This window comes from Rhinopithecus roxellana, chromosome 1, assembly GCF_007565055.1.
Source record: "Rhinopithecus roxellana isolate Shanxi Qingling chromosome 1, ASM756505v1, whole genome shotgun sequence".
Taxonomy (NCBI): Eukaryota; Metazoa; Chordata; class Mammalia; order Primates; family Cercopithecidae; genus Rhinopithecus; species Rhinopithecus roxellana.
In genome coordinates, this window is record NC_044549.1 from 75,638,077 (window position 1) to 75,655,682 (window position 17,606).

The following is a 17,606-nucleotide window of genomic DNA, read 5'->3' on the forward strand; positions in this document are numbered from 1 at the left end:
ACATAAATGCAAGAAAAAACACAATGTTAGAGATGAACAATTTTTAATTGAATATAGCACAGAAAAGAATCTGGAAATATAAAGAGGGAAAGAGAGAAAAAACAACTCTGGAACAATATCAAACTAAAGTATGGATAACTGGAGTCTGAGAGGGAAATAGTGGGGAAGGAGGGCCAGGGGGAAAGAAGAACAGACAGAGAACAAGCAAGGAGAAATATTTGAAGAGATAATTGCAGAGACATTCCCAAAAGGAGTGCAAGACAAAACACCATGGATTCAAGAAGATTAGAGCATCCCAAGCAGGATTAGTACAAAAACATATTTAAATACATCATAGTTAAGCTGCTGAAACTTCGAAATAAAGAGAAAATCATCAACATAACCAGACAAAAAACATATGCAGAGGAATAAATATAACAATGACAGCAAAATTCTCAGAAAACATGCAATCCAGAAGATAATGGAGTGACAACTTTAAATACTAAAAGGAAAAACAAAAAAAACTCTAGTCCTAGTTTACTGAAATTGAAAAGTTATCTATACCCAGGAATACATCTTTAAAAATAAAGTAGATGATAATTTAGATGAAATGGACTAATTCCTTGAAAGATACAAGCTGCCAAAACTCACACAAGAAGAAAGACACTCCAAATAAGCCAATATCTATTAAAGAAATTGAATCAACAATTGATAACCTTCCAAAACAGCACCAAGCTTGACTAAGTTCACTGGTGATTTCTATCAACCATTTAAGGAAGAAATTATACCAGTACTGTACAGTCTCTTCTAGAAGATAGAAACAGAGGGATTACTTTCTGACTCATTCTGTGAGGCCAGCATCACCCTCATAACAAAACCAGACAAAGACATTACAATAAAAAAACACTACAGACCAATATCTTTCATGAACATAGATAAAAACACTCAACAAAAATATTAGAAAATTGAATCAAAGTATGTATAGAAAGAATTACATACCACAACCAAGTGGGCTTTATCTCAGGTATGCAAGACTAGTTCAACATTCAAAAATAATCAACAGGCTGAAAAAGAAAACTCACATGATCATATTAACAGATGCAGAAAAAGCATTTGACAAAATTTAACACCCATTAATGATAGAAACTCTCAGTAAACCAAGAGTAGAAGGAAACTTCCTCAACTTGGTAAAGAATATCTACAAAAACCCTACAACTAACATCATACCTGATGGTAAAAAAACTCAAAGCTTTCCCATTAACCAGGAATGAGGCAAGGATGTCCTTTTGAACCACTCCTTTTCGGTATTTTACTGGAAGTCCTATCTAATGTCATAATACAAGAAAAGGAAATAAAAGGTACACAGATTGGGAAGGAAGAAATGAAACTGTCTTTGTTTGCTAATGATATGATTGCTTATGTAGAAAATCTAAAAGAATCAACAAAAATTCCTGGAACTAATAAGCAATTATAGCAAGGTTTCAGGATACAAGGTTAATATATAAAAGCCAATGGCTTTCCTACATACCAACAACAAATAAGTGAAATTTGAAATTAAAAACACAATACCATTTAAATTAGCACCCCAGGCTGGGCACAGTGGATCATATATTCCAACACTTTGGGAGGCTAAGGTGAGACGATCACTTGAGGCCAGGAGTTTGAGACCAGCCCGAGCAACATAGCAAGACCCCATCTGATATGGTTTGGATTTGTCTCCCTGCCCAAATCTCTTGTCGAATTGTAATCACCAATGTTGGAGGAGATGATTGGATTATAGGGGAGACTTCCCTCTTGCAGTTCTCATGATAGTGAATTCTCACGAGATCTGGTTGTTTACAAGTGTGTGGCACCTCCCCTTCCTCCCTCTCTTCCTACTGCTACAGCCACGTGAGACATGCCTGCTTCCCCTTCGCCTTCTGCCATGATTGTAAGTTTCCTGAGGCCTCCCCAGCCATGTTTCCTGTAAAGTCTGTGGAACCATGAGCCAATTAAATCTCTTTTCTTATAAATTACCTAGACTCGGATAGTTCCTTATAGCAATGAGAGAACAGACTAAATATCCCATTTCTACAAAAATAAATAACTAATAAAAAATAAATTAATTGGGTGTGGTGGTGCATACCTGCTGTCCTAGCTTGAGGCTGCAGAGAGCTATGATTGAGCCACTGCACTCCAGCCCTCCAGCTTGGACTACTGCACCTCCACCTAAGTGACAGCAAGACCCTGTCCCTAAATAAATATAAGCATCGCAAAGAAATACTTAGGTATAAATCTAACAAAATATGTACAAGATCTATATGAGGAAAACTATGAAACCCTGATGAAATTTAAAAACTAAATAAATGGAGAGATATTTCATGTTTGCAAACTGGAAGGCTCAATATTGTCAAGATGTCAGTTCTTCTCAACTTCATCTACAAATTCAATGTAGTCCCAGTTAAAACCACAGCAAGTTATTTTGCAGATATTAACAAACTGTTTCAAAATATATATGTAGAGGCAAAAGACCCAGAATGGCCAACACAATACTGAAAGTGAAAAAGCAAAGTTGGAGGACTGACACTACTCAACTTCAAGATTTACTATAAAGTTACAGTAATCAAAACAGTGTCATATTGGTGAATAGATCAATGGAACAGAACAGAGGGCCCAGAAATAGACCCATATAAATATAGCCAACTGATCTTTGACAAATCAGCAAAGGCAGCACAATAGAGCAAGAAAGTCTTCTCAACAAAGGGAGCTGGAATAACTAGACATATACACACACACACAAAGTAAATATAGACAAAGACCTTACACCCTGCACAAAAATTAACTCAAAATGGATCACAGACCTAAATGTAAAATATAAAACTATAAAATTCCTTGAAGATAGTAAAGCAGAAATAACATCTAGATGACCTTGGGTTTGATGATGACTTTTTGTATTATAATACCAAAGGCACAGCCCAGGAAAGAATTGATAAGCCTAGACTTCAATCAAATGTGAGTTTTCTACTTTGCTAAAGACACTATCAAGAGAATTAAAAGACAAGTCACAGACTAGAAGTAAATCTTTGCAAAAGATATATCTTATAAAGGACTACTATGTAAATACACAAATAAATATATTCTTAAAACTCAATAACAGATAACCTGATTAAAGTATGGCCCAAAGACCTTAACAAGTACCCCACTAAAGAGGAGAGACAGATGGCAAAGATGCATATGAGAAGATCCTCCATATCATATGTCATCAGGAAAATGCAAATTAAAACAACAGTGAGACACTACTACACACATTATTAGAATGGTCAAAATCCAGACACTGACAACATCAAATGCTGACAAGGACGTGAAGCAACAGGAACTTTCATTCATGGCTGGTGGGAATGCTAAATGGTACAGCCGCTTTGGAAGACAGTTTGGTGATTTCTTGTAAAAATCAACACACTCTTACCATATGATCTAGCAATTGTGCTCCTTGGTATTTACCCAAAGGAAGTGAACACTATGTCCAAACAAAAAGCAGGAAATAAATATTTACAGCAGTTTTATTCATAACTGGCCAAAGCTGGAAGCAACCAAGATATCCTTCAGTAGGTGAATGGATAAATAAACTGGTACATCCAGACAATGGAATATCATTTAGTGCTAAAAAGAAATGAGCCAGGAAGAATGAAAAAAGCAAGGAGGAAACTTAAATGCATATTACTAAGTAAAAGAAGCCAATCAGAAAAGGCTACAAACCGTATGAGTTCAACGACATTACATCCTGAAAAAGGCAAAACTATGGAGACAGTAAAACGATCAGTGGTTGCCAGGAGTTTGGATAGTGATAAACAGGCAGACCAAAGAGGATTTTGAGAGTGGGAAACTACTCTCTTTTCTGTACAGTGGTGAATACAGGTCATTATATATTTGTCCAAACCTATAGAATGTGCAATACCAAGAGTGAACCCTAATGTAAACTATGGGCTTTAGGTGATAATGATGTGCCAATATAGGTTTATCATTTGTAATAAATGTACCACTTTAGTGGGAGGATGTTAATGGGAGGATTATGCATGTGTGAGGGCAAAAGTTATACAGGAAAGCTCTTCACCTTCTTCTCAATTTTGCTGTGAGCCTAAAATTGCCTTTTTAAAAAGTATTTTAAAACTATAATAGACCCTGACTCCATTTTTTTTTTTTTTAAGTAGAGACGGGGTTTCACCATGTTAGCCAGGATGGTCTCGATCTCCTGACCTCGTGATCCACCTGTCTGACTCCATTTTTGATGTTTCACTACTGACAGCTTTCAAGCTCTATCCCTCCCTCTTCCCCTCTTGCCCCACACCTGGGCAAGTGAATAAAAAAGCCCTGGCACTCCTGCCCGGAGTATCAATGGGGAGGTTCACGTCATGCAAATCCAATTCATGTGTGGGATGCTCACCTTGACTCCACTCCCTAACTATACTAAAAACCAGGAACACTCGCCCCTTCCTTCACAGTCTAGCCATTGCAGACCAGCCTGGGTGCTTGCCCTGCTCTCCCTATAAAGCTCCATTATGTGAGCAGTAAACCCTATCATAGCCACTTGGTAATGTGTGTGATGTCATTAGTCTCAACATTCAAACCAACTTTGGGTAGTGGGGGGTTGATCCCATCCTCCATGGGTAACCACAAGACAAAACAATACCACTTACAAGAGCATCAGGAAACATGACATTTTAAGTTTAGTAATAAACTTAAAATACATGCAGGACCTATACACTGAGAACTACAAAACATTGACAGAAGTTAAAGATGACCTAAATAAACAACATGAATAGGAAGACCCAATATTGTTACGATGTCAATTTTCCCCAAATTGATTTATAGATTCGATGCAATGCCAATCTCAGCCGGCTTTTTTTTTTTTTTTTTTTTTTTTTTGGTGGAAATGGAAATGCTGATTTCAAAATGTATATGGAAATACAAAGGACATAGAAAAAGTTATAGTTCAGTTGGTCATACAAAGAAACCCCAGACAGCAGTGAAAATGAAGAAAACATAGCACCTTACATCAACATGGATGAATCCTAAAAATATATTCAGCACACAAAAAGAAAATTATAGGAGGTTGTGGCCTAAATGAGATTATAGATATCTGTCTTCACATAAATTTGTATATATGTGAAGTTTTAAAACATGAAATTCATATATGCACCAAATATCAGGGCCCCAAAATAGACGTAGCAAACAATGACAGATTTGAAGGGAGAAATAAACAGACCTACGATCATAACTGGAGACTTCAATACTCCGATTTCAGTAATGGACAGAAGCCAGACAGAAGATCAGTAAGGAAATAGAGGATTTGAATAACACTTTAAACCAGCTGGAGACCTAACAGATATATACAAAACATTCACTACAACAAGAGAATACACACTTTTTCCAAGTGCACATGGAACATTCTGCAGGACAGACCATATGTTAGGCAACAAAACAAGTCTTAATACATCTTAAAAGACTGAAATCAGGGAGGAGAAGAGCAAGATGGCAAAGTTCTCTTTGCTCCCTCGATCATCCCCCTCGTCCCCCACCCCACAGGAACACCAAGTTTGACAACTATCTGCACCAATGGAGCAATTTCATAGCAACCAAAAATCAGGCACCAGCTGGCCACAGGGGAGGAGAGCACCAAGAGGGCTCTTGGTTCCCTGATTCCAGGCCTTGGCTCTTAGGTGGCCTTTCCGGACGAACCCTGGACCACAGGGGAGCCCACTGCCCTGAAGGGTGAGTCTCAGGCCTGGCAGCATTCACCACAAGCTGACTGAAGAGCCCTTGGGCCTTAAGTGAATGCGGGTGGTATCCTGGCAGCCCTCCCTGTGGGCCTGTGGTGGTCGCCATGGTGTGAGGCCCCTCTGCCTGTGGAAAGGAAAGGGAAAAGTGGGAAGGACTGTGTCACATGGTATGAGTGCCAGCTCAGCTGCAGTAGAATAGAACATGAGGTAGCTTTCTAAGGTTTTTGACTCCAGTAGCTGGCTCCTGGACAGCATCTCTAGACCTGCCCGGGGCCTGGGAAAACTTGCCGCCCCAAAGGGAAGGCCACAAGCCTGGCTGGCTTCACTGCTGGATGACTGTAGAGCCCTGAGGCCTTGTGTGAATACAGACGGTAGCCATGTAGTGGTTACAGCAGGCCTTGGGCAAGACCCAGTCCTGTACTGATTTTAGGTCTGACCCAGCACAGTCCCATTGGTGGTGGCCACAGGGGTGCTTGTTTCACCCTACCTGTAGATAAGTTATAGTTCATCAAAATTAAACAATTTACTGCATCAAAGGACACTCTCAAGAATGAAATGACAATCCATAGGAGAAAATATTTGCACACCATATATCTGATAAGAGATTAATATCTAGAATATGTTTAAAACTATAACTCAACAACAAACAACCCAAATAGAAAATGGTCAAAGGACTTGAATAGACATTCTCTAAGAAAGAAACACAAATGGCCAATAAACACATGAAAAGATGCTCAGCATCACTAATCATTATGAAAATATAAATCAAAATCACAGTGAATTACCACCTCACACCCATCAGGATGGCTATAATAAAGGTTGCAGTGAGCCGAGATGGCGCCACTGCACTCCAGCCTGGCAACAGAGCTGGACTCCATCGAAGGGAAAGGGAAGGGAAAGGGAAGGGAAAGGGAAGGGAAAGGAAAGGGAAAGGGAAGGGAAAGGAAAGGGAAAGGGAAGCAAAGTGGAAGTGAAGGGGAAGCGAAGGAGAAGGGAAAGGGAAGGGAAAGGGAAGAGGAAGGGAAAGGGAAGAGGAAGGGAAGGGAAAGGAAGAGAAAGGAAGGGAAGGGAAAGGAAGGGAAGGGAAAGGGAAGGGAAGGGAAAGGGAAGAGGAAGGGAAGGGAAAGGAAGGGAAAGGAAAGGAAAGGAAAGGGAAAGAAAGGTAAAGAAAGGGAAAGGGAAAGGAAAGGAAAGGAAGAAAAGAAAGGAAGGAAGGAAAAGAAAAAGAAAGAAAGAGAAAAGTAACAAGTGTTGATGAGATGAGGATATGGAGAAATGGGAACCTTTGCACACTGCTGGTAGGAATGTAAAATGTTGCAAATTCTGTGGAAGACAGGTTAGCAGTTTCTCGAAAAGCTAAACACAGACCATGTGATCCAGTAATTCCACTCCTAGGTGTATACTCCAAAAACCTGAAAGCAGAAACTTGAACAGCTATTCTTACACCAATGTTTACAGCATCATTATTCACAATAGCAAAAAGGTGGAAACAACTCAAATGTCTATCAGCAGGTGAGCAGGGCCAGGCGCGGTGGCTCACACCTGTAATCCCAGCACTTTGGGAGGTCTAGGTGGGCAGATCACGAGGTCAGGAGATAGAGACCATCCTGGCTAACACGGTGAAACCCCGTCTCTACTAAAAATACAAAAAATTAGCCGGGCATGGTGGTGGGCACCTGTAGTCCCAGCTACTCGGGAGACTGAGGCAGGAGAATGGAGTGAACCAGGATCGTGCCACTGCACTCCAGCCTGGGTGACATAGCGAGACTCTGTCTCAAAAACAAACAAAAATAGGTGAGTAGATAAACAAAACGTGGTGTGTGTGTGTGTGTTTGTGTGTATGTGTGTATATATATAATAGTATATTATTCAGCCTTAGAAAGGAATGAAATTCTGGCACATGCTACAACTTGGCTGCACCTTGAAAACATTATGCTAAGTGAAATAAGCCAGACACCAAAGGACAAATATTGTATGATTCCACTTACATCGAGTTACCCAGAACAGACAAATCCATAGAAACAGAAAATAGATTAGAGGTTACTAGGGGATGAGGGGAAGGGAAACAAGGAGCTATTGTTTGGGGGAACAGAGCTTCTGTTTGAGGTGATGGAAAAAAATTTGGAAACGGATAGTGGTGGTGATGAGTGCACAACACTGTGAATATACCTAATGCCACTGAATTACACTTAAAATGGTTAAATCACCAACAAAATCCTACATGCAACTGAATTCTGGATTTTGTTAAGGAAATCAAACCTATGAAGGAGAAAGGTATAAAGAAACTTGAGGACAGTAGTAACCTCTGAGCAGGGAGGTATTCCTGGGGGTTTTCATTTGCACCAGTCATGTTTTCTTTCTTGATCTAGATGACAGGCACATGTGTGTTTGTTGTTGTGTAGTTTTACTGAGGGTCTGCAGTAAATGACAATAATTAAAATCGACAAGATCAAGAGGCAACAAAGGAGCTTCGGAAGGGGGCAGCGAGCCTACCCTGCAGGAGTGAAGACAGACCCCTTCTTCCTGAGGTGGCGCCAGGTCATTTACTCTTCTGGGCCCCAATCATTTGAAAACCCCACCCCGTATCACAACTCTGCTCCAACACCTCCCCTTGACACTCCCATCCTCCCCACGAGGGAGGGGCCTCCTAAGCTGCTAGCCTAGTGCCCTCCCAGGCTGGGTGGGTGGGTGGGCAGACTGACTGGTGTGGGGCAGGAGTTCCAGGGAAGCAGCCCCTTCCACTTCCCTGGGCTGCCTGGGCAGGGAACGAGCTGCCTGGCATTGGCAGGATGGAAGGTGGGCAGGAATGAGAGCAGGGAAAGACAGGATAGCATGTGTGTTCATTTCCGGGTGTTGGAGTCGAAGTCCTGCCTGCATCCCCAGCCCACTCTGTTTCCTGAAACCAACCATGCCCAGGCCCAGTCTAGTGCTTGGACCAGAAGAGGACGATGTGGTTTTGCCAACCACCATGCACGAGGAAGAAGAGACTTTTGCCTGCTCTACCTTCCAGTCAAGAGGAAAAGATTCATGTGACATGAGGTCTCCTGCGGCACTGGGCAGCCCCACCAAGCCACACCTTCCATCTGGCCGGCCGGCCTTGGTGCTGGATATCTGGTCCCTGCAGCACCACTGTGTGGGAGGCAAGGCTTCGGTCAACTCGAAACCCCTGCCCCCAGTGCCAGTGAGGGCCGCAGTGGGTGGATCAAGCAGAGAGAGGAGTAACAAACACGGGGGCCACCACCTCCTACTGATATGGCTGGTGGCTTTCATTGCCATAGCCCTTTGTAGCAACAGCTAACAATTCTCATTTCAAATTCTCAAATCAGTAATCAAAAACTGGCCAGGCGCAGTGGCTGAGGCCTGTAATCCCAGTACTTTGGGAGGCCAAGGCAGGTGGATCACTTGAGGTCAGGAGCTCAAATACAGCCTGGCCAACATGGTGAACCCTGTCTCTACTAAAAATACAAAAAAATTAGCCAGGCGTGGTGGTAGGTACCTGTAATCCCAGCTACTCAGGAGGCTGAGGCAGGACAATCTCTTGAACCCAGGAGGCAGAGGTTGCAGTGAGCCCAGATTGCACTCCAGCCTGGGGGACAGAGCGAGACTCCCTAAATTAAAAAAAAAAGGATCCAAAGACTGCTATTGAAAAGTTTGCTGAATTTTGTGGTCAGAAAACTGATTGCTTTATATGACAAGACAGATTTCCATGTAATTTTGAGCATGTGGCCAATTGCACAACACATTTTATAACTTTGGTAGAGTGAAGTTGCAAAAGGATCACGCCCAGAAGAAAATGCTTATGCACCATTCCAGGAGTACCCATATTTGCAACACATCTGCCCACAGAGTCACACAGCTGGAGTACTAAGGAAGCTTCCTGAAAGGGCCCTTTGCGCAGGCCTCCCAGCAGCACTTTCTCCCTCACCACATCTTGGTGTGCACACGTTTTCTTTCTAGCTCTCGGCCAGTGCAGTGTACTGTGCCCTATAGGATCAGATCCTTTGGCCACTACAGTCCTAGCTTTCATTGGTCGCCCAAGAGGTGAAGACAGAACTCCAGAGCGAGGCCGAGCCACACCAGCCTAGTCCTGCATGCAAAATGATGCCTAAAACTTGCTCAGCCTTTGAGGAACTCAGGCTGGACAAGGCCAATGATAAACAATGATTCCACTTTGGGTTCAGCCTGGGAGCACGTCAGCATTTCCAGAAAAACAGATGCAATTTAAAGGTACAGCCCTTTGTCTCAGCAATCCTGCTTCTGGGAATTTAATCAAGAGAGAGCTCTGCACAACCATAGGAAAACAAGCACAAGGGGCCTGTCCCTGTGTTGTTTACAACGGCAAAGAATTACAAACAACCTAACACTCCCCCAGTAAGGGACTGCCCATTAAAAAAGTGAGTCCATCCACACGAAAGAACCCTGCTAACACATTTAAGAAGTGGCCACCATAGCCCATTGTGGACAAGGTTCGGGTAGTCCCAGCACAAAGCTCAGCTACTCATGAGCTTCAAAGCCCAGAAAGTTACTTTACAGCCCTGAGCCTCGGCACCCTGAAGTCAGCACCGCCCCAGGCTTGCACTGACCTTCACCACCTGTGCCCATGGGCCAGGCTGATGATGACAGTCTTTTGGGGTAACTACAAAACGTGGTAAGGGCCATGGCCACCTTTACCCATCTGGGGGTCATTCACCAAAGAAGGATTCAGGGCAGGTCACCTGCTTTTTTCCATCTAGCCTTCTAGTACTGGCTTTGACCCGCAACCTCTGTGAGACCTCGAACAAGATTCCCTACATGCTAGGCTGGGCTTCGTGTGGGTAAGAACACATTGCTCTGTGGCTGCCTTTGTCTGATCATACAGCTCCATTAAACCAGGGGACCAAACTGAGTTATATTAAGAGGATCAGCTACCCCTGCTGAGCACGTCACACGGGTTATAACATTTAAGCCCCCAAAGATGCTGGGTGGGATGGAGGGTCTTCATCATCACTCCATCACCATCAGCCCCATGTCACAGAGAGGGAAACCAGCCTGAAGAGGTCAAGCCCCTGCCCCATGTCAAGCCAAAGGCTGGGACCCCCTCCACCACAGGCCCAACCAACAAAGCCACATCACAGAAGCCAAAAGGTCATCGTCAGCACACAAAAGGGTGCAAGACACCAAGTTCCCATGCCAGGGGTCTCAAGCCAAGAAGGTTTGGCTGCTTTCCTACAGCCCAGCAGAGCCTCCCAGGAGCACAACCATCTGAATACCCAGCCCTGTGGTGGGCTGAGGGGAGTGCAGTGCAGTGGCCCAGGGTGGGAAGGATCCCAGTTTGAGAATGAGGCCTGGATGGGCCCAGAGGCAGTGGTGGTCTAGGGAGCAACACTTGGCAACTGCTCCTCCTCATACAGGAATCTCATGCCACCCCCAACTCAGGCCCCCCACCTCCCTAAGACAGTGGGACAAGCTTCCCCATGGCCCCCCAGGCCCTCTTGTCCTAAGCCCGATCAGGCCAGGCCCCTGCCTCTGTGGCCATCGTCCCACTGCGAGCTTCACTCCCAGGGCTCCAGGTGCCTGGTCCACCCTCCCTTCCTCCTCAGGGCCTTCGCACATGCTGTTCCCTCTTCCAGGTACAGGTCCTAACCTCCTTTCACCTATTCACTCCTCACTTTCCCATGGGCATGAATTTCCCTGGGAAGACCTCCTCACCACTGACCACATCCATCCTGGGACTTCTCTGTGCCACTTACTGGGACCTCAACAGGCTAATAGTGAGATGAGCTGTGGAAGGCCCACATCCCTGGCTGAGGGCTCCATGCCCTTGCCTCCCACAGTGTGCTGAGCCTGGCCTGAGGCTGGCGCTCTGTCATGCTGGCTGAGGAGACACATGCAGGGGATGAGGATGCACGCGGCCTACAGCAAACCCAACCTGGGCAGCCTGAGATGTGGATGCTGAGCTCATACACCTGTGCCAGGACCAACAGAAGGCACCCCCTGGGAATGTTCTGGATCCAAACCTGGTGATGGTTACCCAGGCATACATACAGATCAAAACCAACACGATGGACACTTTACTGTATGTATGTTGCACCTCAATTAAAAAGTTTAAAACAATGTTTTTGAAAGCATCTTCTGGGCTGAGGCAGGATTGCTTGATGCAGTTGAGGAGTTGAAGACCAGCCTGGGCAACACAGCAAGACCCAGAAATTTTTTCTAAAACAACCTTGTTTTTTAATTAGCCAGGCACGGTGGTGTGTACCTGTAGTCCTAGCTACTCAGGAGGCTGAGGCAGGACAATCACTTGAGCCCAGGAGTTCAAGGTTGCAGTGAGCTAGCACTGTTCCACTGCACTCCAGCATGGGCAACAGAGCAAGACCCTGTCTCTAAAAGGAAAAAAAAAAAAGCATTTTCTTCAGTGTCAACTTTTTCTTCCCAGGAATCTCATCTCCCACATATTGATACACAATTAACAACTGAATTGGAAATTGCTACCTGGGAGATGATATTGGACAGTGTGCACGAGGCCACACCACTTGGCCCCTTGTGCCTTGGCTGCTCGGGCATAGCCCACCTGCCTTCTGGATCCTCCTGGTGAAGAGGGGCAGATGGGGCTGGGCTGAGGCTACAGGCTGCCAAAAAAACCCGAGGTGGAGCCCTGAAGTCTGACATCGCATCAGAGCTCTGCCAGGCCTCACTGTGTAACCCAGGGCAGGGGTTTCCTGTTGATAAGGCGTGGGCGCTGGCCTCTGCGGGCACCTCCAATGCCTGTAGCTCCTCCGAAGGGAGTCTGCCCTCCTGCCTCCCCTCTGCTGCCCCACAGTGGGTGCTTCCTTAGCCTGGGAACTTTGTGCTCCACATTCCAGGCCTCTGCCCTCCGCACACACCCCTCTACTCTCTAGCTGCTTCCCCACTTTCTAAAACCTTCACGTGGTCTATACCAAAAGCAGAGTATATGTAAGGTGGGAGGCCAGGCACAGTGGCTCACATCTGTAATCCCAGCACTTTGGGAGGCTGAGGCAGGTAGATCACCTAAGGTCAGGAGTTCAAGACCAGCCTGGTCAACATGGCAAAACCTCATCTCTACTAAAAATACAAAAATTAGCCGGGCGTGGTGGCACGCACCTTGAAGTCTCAGCTACTCAAGGCCGAGGCAAAAGAATCGCTTGAACCTGGGAGGCAGAGGTTGCCATGAGCCAAGATCACATCACTGCACTCCAGCCTGGGCAACAGAGTGAGACTCTGTCTCACAAAAAAAAAAAAGGAGAATATAAGATTGGAAACCTGGAGTTCTAACACCCAGACAGGGGTGGGGGGCCCAGGCACTCAACCTCCAGAGACGGCTCCTCGGGGTCACCTACCATTTCTTTCCCTCAGAGGCGTGTCTGTGGATCCAGTCTATGCAGGTGCTGCGGGCGCCCAGCCATGGGTAGGAGGCAGGGTGCAACAGAGGTCGCTGCTGAGGAGACCCGAATCCCTTAGGGGCCCCTCCCAGAGTCAAGCACCTGATAGACTAGGGGGTGAGGGGGTGCAGTGCCTCAGGCTGGCCCCTGAGGAAGACTGGCCACTCCACTCCAGATGTGAACTCCCTGAACTCCGGGCTGCACTGTGCCTGGGTGAGTGGGATCTGTGGCATAGAGGGCCTCGGGTGAAAGTGGGGAGGTGGGCGTGGGTAAGCCAGAGCACAGCCAGAGGCAGGCCGAGGGGACAGAAGGCGCTGCTGTCCCAGCTCTTATGCAGTAACATAGCAGCAAGAGAAAGACAACTGCTGTTCCCTCTCCAGGGGAGTTGAAGGCTCTTCCTCACGCCAGGCACAGGGCAGGCTTCAGAGGCCACAAGTTACCAAGCTCCCACCTGGCAGAGCCCATCCACAGAGCTGCTCTTCCTACCATGTGCATTCACTTACAGACAGCAGTGGGGGAGAGCTGGAAGCCCCCAGAGCCAGGTACGCAGCAGGCACTCAATAAACGCTTGTCATGTGACTGGTATATAACAATGCACTATCCGGGGAGGAAAAGCAGACACAGAAGCTGAGGCCTAGGTGGTATTAGCTTCTCTCATACGGATGAGGCTGGTGCTGCAGAATCTGCCCACTTTTGTCCACCCCTTGGACACCACCTGGATCAGGCCCCATTATCTCCCACTGGGACCCTCCCCACAACGTCCTAGCATTGTCCTTGCTACTAATGCTGCCTCCTCAGGCCACCCCAGAACCAGCTCTCCACAGAGCAGCCAGGGTGATCTCAGAACAAGGGGGAGCCAGGACCAGCAGAAGGAGAAAAAGATATGGGTGAGGGTCAGCTGGGACTCACCAAGGTGACTTCACAGGAGGCAATTAAAAGACCGACTTCTCCATACGGTCCAGGCAGGGGTCTGAACGGGAAAATGTAACACCACGTACAAAACATCCTTGTCCAAAAGTTCAAACCTGAATCTGATCACACTTCTAGATCAATCCACCAACTCACAAGAAACGCAAAGGTCAGAGCAACTTGCAAAGGTCTATCATCAGCAGAATCCAGGCGCAAGGAAACCCCACACAGTTCTTCAACAGTAAATCCAAGTATAGAATGGATAAAGGAGAGACAGATGAGAGAGAGAATGGGAAGCCAACAGGCTGTGAGGGGAGCAAGATCCAACCATGAGAATGTGCTGCTCTTCACTGGACCCTGGTCATTTGAACACTGAGTACGTATGTGAGGATGTCAAGAAATCATTATTTGTCAGACGTGACTAGGATTCTGTGGTTATGTTGTTTAAACTCACCCTTTCAGGAACCTCTGTACATTGTTCGTGGGAATGTAAATTAGTACAGCCACTATGAAAAACAATATGGAGATGCCTCAAAACACTAAAAATAGAAATACCATATAATCCAACAATCCCACTACTGGGCTGGGTATATAGAAGAAAGGAAGTCAATATATCAAAGAGATATCTGCACACCCATGTTTACTGCAGCACTATTCCCAATAGCCAAGACATGGAATCAACCTAAGTGTCCATTAATGGACAAATAGATTTTTAAAAAATATGATCCATATACATAATGGAGTACTATTCAACTGTCAAAAAGAATGAGTTCCTGTCATTTGCAGCAACATGGATGGAGCTGGAGGTCATTATGTTAAATGAAATAAGCCAAGCACAGAAAGTCAAAAACCACATTCTCACTCATAGTGGGGGAGCTAAAAAAGTGGATCTCATGAAGACAGGGAATAGATGGGTAGTTATCAGAGTTCAGGAAGAGAAGGGAGAATGGGGGGTTGAAGATATACAGTTAGATAGAAGAAATACCTAATATACAGTTAGAAGAAATGAGATCTAGTATTTGACAGGTTAGTATGGTGACTGTAGTTAACAATCTATTATACATTTCAAAATAACCAGAAGAGAATAATTCAACTATTTCTAACTATTTCTAAAGATAAATATTTAAGGCTGGGTGTGGTGGCTCACACCCCTTAATCTCAGCACCTTGGGATGCAGAAGTGGAGGTGGGAGGATTGCTTGAGGCCAGGAGTTCAAGACCAGGTTGGGCAACATTTTGAAATCCCATGTCTACAAAAATTTTTATTAGCTGGACATGGTGGCACACACCTGTAGTCCCAGCTCGTTAGAAGGCTGAGGTGGGAGGACTGCTTGAGCCCAGGGGTTCAAGGTTACATGAGCTATGATCCTGCCACTGTACCCCAGCCTGGATGACAAAGAAAGACCTTGTCTCAAAAAAAAAAAAAAAAAAAAGCTATCTAGGATTTGGCTTACAGTCACCCCAGCGATCAGTGGGACATACAAAACAGGACCCCCACGAGGTGATGCTAACAAAGTTATGTGATGAGAACACAAAATTCCTGTCTCCATCATCTCTTCTGGCTAATTTTATATAGGTTTCAAATCTTCCACGATAAAAAGGATTTTTGTAGTTGCTGTTTGTTTGAAATCTCAGATCCCACTAGAGAACTGAGGAAAAGCAAAAAGGTGGGAGCATCTCTGTGGCACAGGGCCTGGTGGGCGGCGAGGGATTTCCAACGATTCCCCAGAAGTTTGGGGTGTTCTGCAAATGTTCATTGCCAGCTTCCTTTTTCAAGTAAACTTTTAACCTATTTTTTTTTTTTTTTGAAATCTCAGTTAAAAAATACCCACCTCACATGCAGAAGTGACAGGATACGGTGCACTCTGTGACCAGGGCTGGCCTACGCACTTTTTGTGCTTGTCTGAGAAAGATAAGTACAGAATCAAGTCAGAGGGTAGAAACGTTTACAGTTTTATCATTTGACACAGCAACCTCATGTCTGTCGAGTCTAATAAGCAGATAATGGGTTTATCTTTTTATATATCTTCAATCTTATTATAACAATTTTCATCATATTTTTAAAATTGGCCCATGAAAGATTAAAATTTTAAAAACAATCATCTAGTCTTTCACCATGGAGAGTTTGAGAAGCACTGCTATGTACCAGACATGGATCCCCTGGAGACCCCAAATCCATCAGCTTAGGAGGTTGGCCAGAGACGCCAGGACAAAGCTTCTCTTCCCACCGTCTGCTGTGCCGACTCCAGTACTTCCTATAAACGCATCACAGGCGCTGCAAAGCCTGTTTGATTTTCTGCGCTCATTGGCACACTTCCACACCAGTACAAGCAGAGCCACTTCCAGCAGACACCTCTGTCGCCCAGGCTGGAGTGCAGTGGCAGGATCATAGCTCACTGCAAGGTCCAGGTTGTGTGCTAGGTGACCCTGCTGGTCAAAGCACCTTGGCCAGCCATGGTTAGCCAGCCAATTTTCACATACATGCCCACTGCTGTTTCCCCTTCAAACTTCTGGATGGGTTTAACTGCAGAGGGTCCTAAGATTGCAAGGTGAGCGTTTGAAAAACTGACTGCTTCTTTGTATCAACTGGAAATCACTCTATCACTAAAATACCGAAATAAATCAGGAGCTGGGGCTAGTGTAAGACATCAACTTGCACCCATGGCCCCAGGTTTCTAGTGTGCTCCTGAAAATGGTATCGCTGTTCTAACTATGATACACACACACACACACACACAAATCACAAATATAAAGTTACAAAATAAACTCACAGGCTGGGTGCAGTGGCTCACGCCTGTAATCCCAGCACTTTGGGAGACCAAGGCAGGCGGATCACCTGAGGTCAGGAGTTCGAGACCAGCCTGTCCAACATTGAAACCCCATCTCTACTGAAAATACAAAAATTTGCCGGGCGTGGTGTTGGGTGCCTGTAATCCCAGCTACTCAAGAGGCTGAGGCAGGAAAATCACTCGAACCCAGGAGGCAGTGGCTGCAGTGAGCCACTGTACTCCAGCCTGGGCGACAGGAGTGAAACTCTGTCTCAAAAATAAATAATAAATAAATAAATAAACAAACTAAACTCACATGAATATGCAATGTCACCTGTGTCGGTTTCATGCATTGGTGTTCCATGTTCAAGTTTTACTACACTGAAAGAGAATTGAAAGTGGCTGGTAGTCAAGATCCTTAGGTTGCAGTCTCCACTCTGCTACCACTCGTGGTTAGCATCACTGGGCCTCAGTTTCCTCATCTATGAAATGAAAATGCAACCACTCATTTCATAGGTTTTGTTGAGGGCCAAGGGCTAAAAATACATTTCAAAGAATTAAAAGGACCAGGTGCAGTGGCTCATGCCTGTAATCCTAGCACTTTGGGAGGCCAAGGCAGGAGGATTGCTTGAGGCCAGAAGTTCAATATCAGCCTCGGTAACATGGCAAGACCCCATTTCTAAACAATAAAAATAAAAAAAAGAAAGAAAAAGTCAGGCATGGTGGTGTGCTGGTGTGCACCTGTAGTCCCAGCTACTTGGGAGGCTGAGGCAGGAGGACTGCTTGAACCCAGTGAGCTATGATTGCACCACTGCA

The 17,606-nt window shown here is 45.2% G+C and overlaps 1 protein-coding gene across 2 annotated transcripts in view; it reads right to left on the bottom strand.

Moving 5' to 3' along the window:
* The window catches only part of CHDH (choline dehydrogenase), a 34,601-nt gene that overhangs the window by 12,335 nt on the left and 4,660 nt on the right, over positions 1–17,606 (bottom strand). Inside the window, exon 2 of one of the 2 annotated variants that reach the window (XM_010376186.2) lies at positions 15,855–15,925. The exons of the other annotated variant lie outside the window; for it this stretch is intronic. The gene's annotated coding sequence lies outside the window, so the exon portion shown is untranslated. The remainder of the gene's footprint in view (positions 1–15,854; positions 15,926–17,606) is intronic. 2 annotated transcript variants of the gene reach the window in all.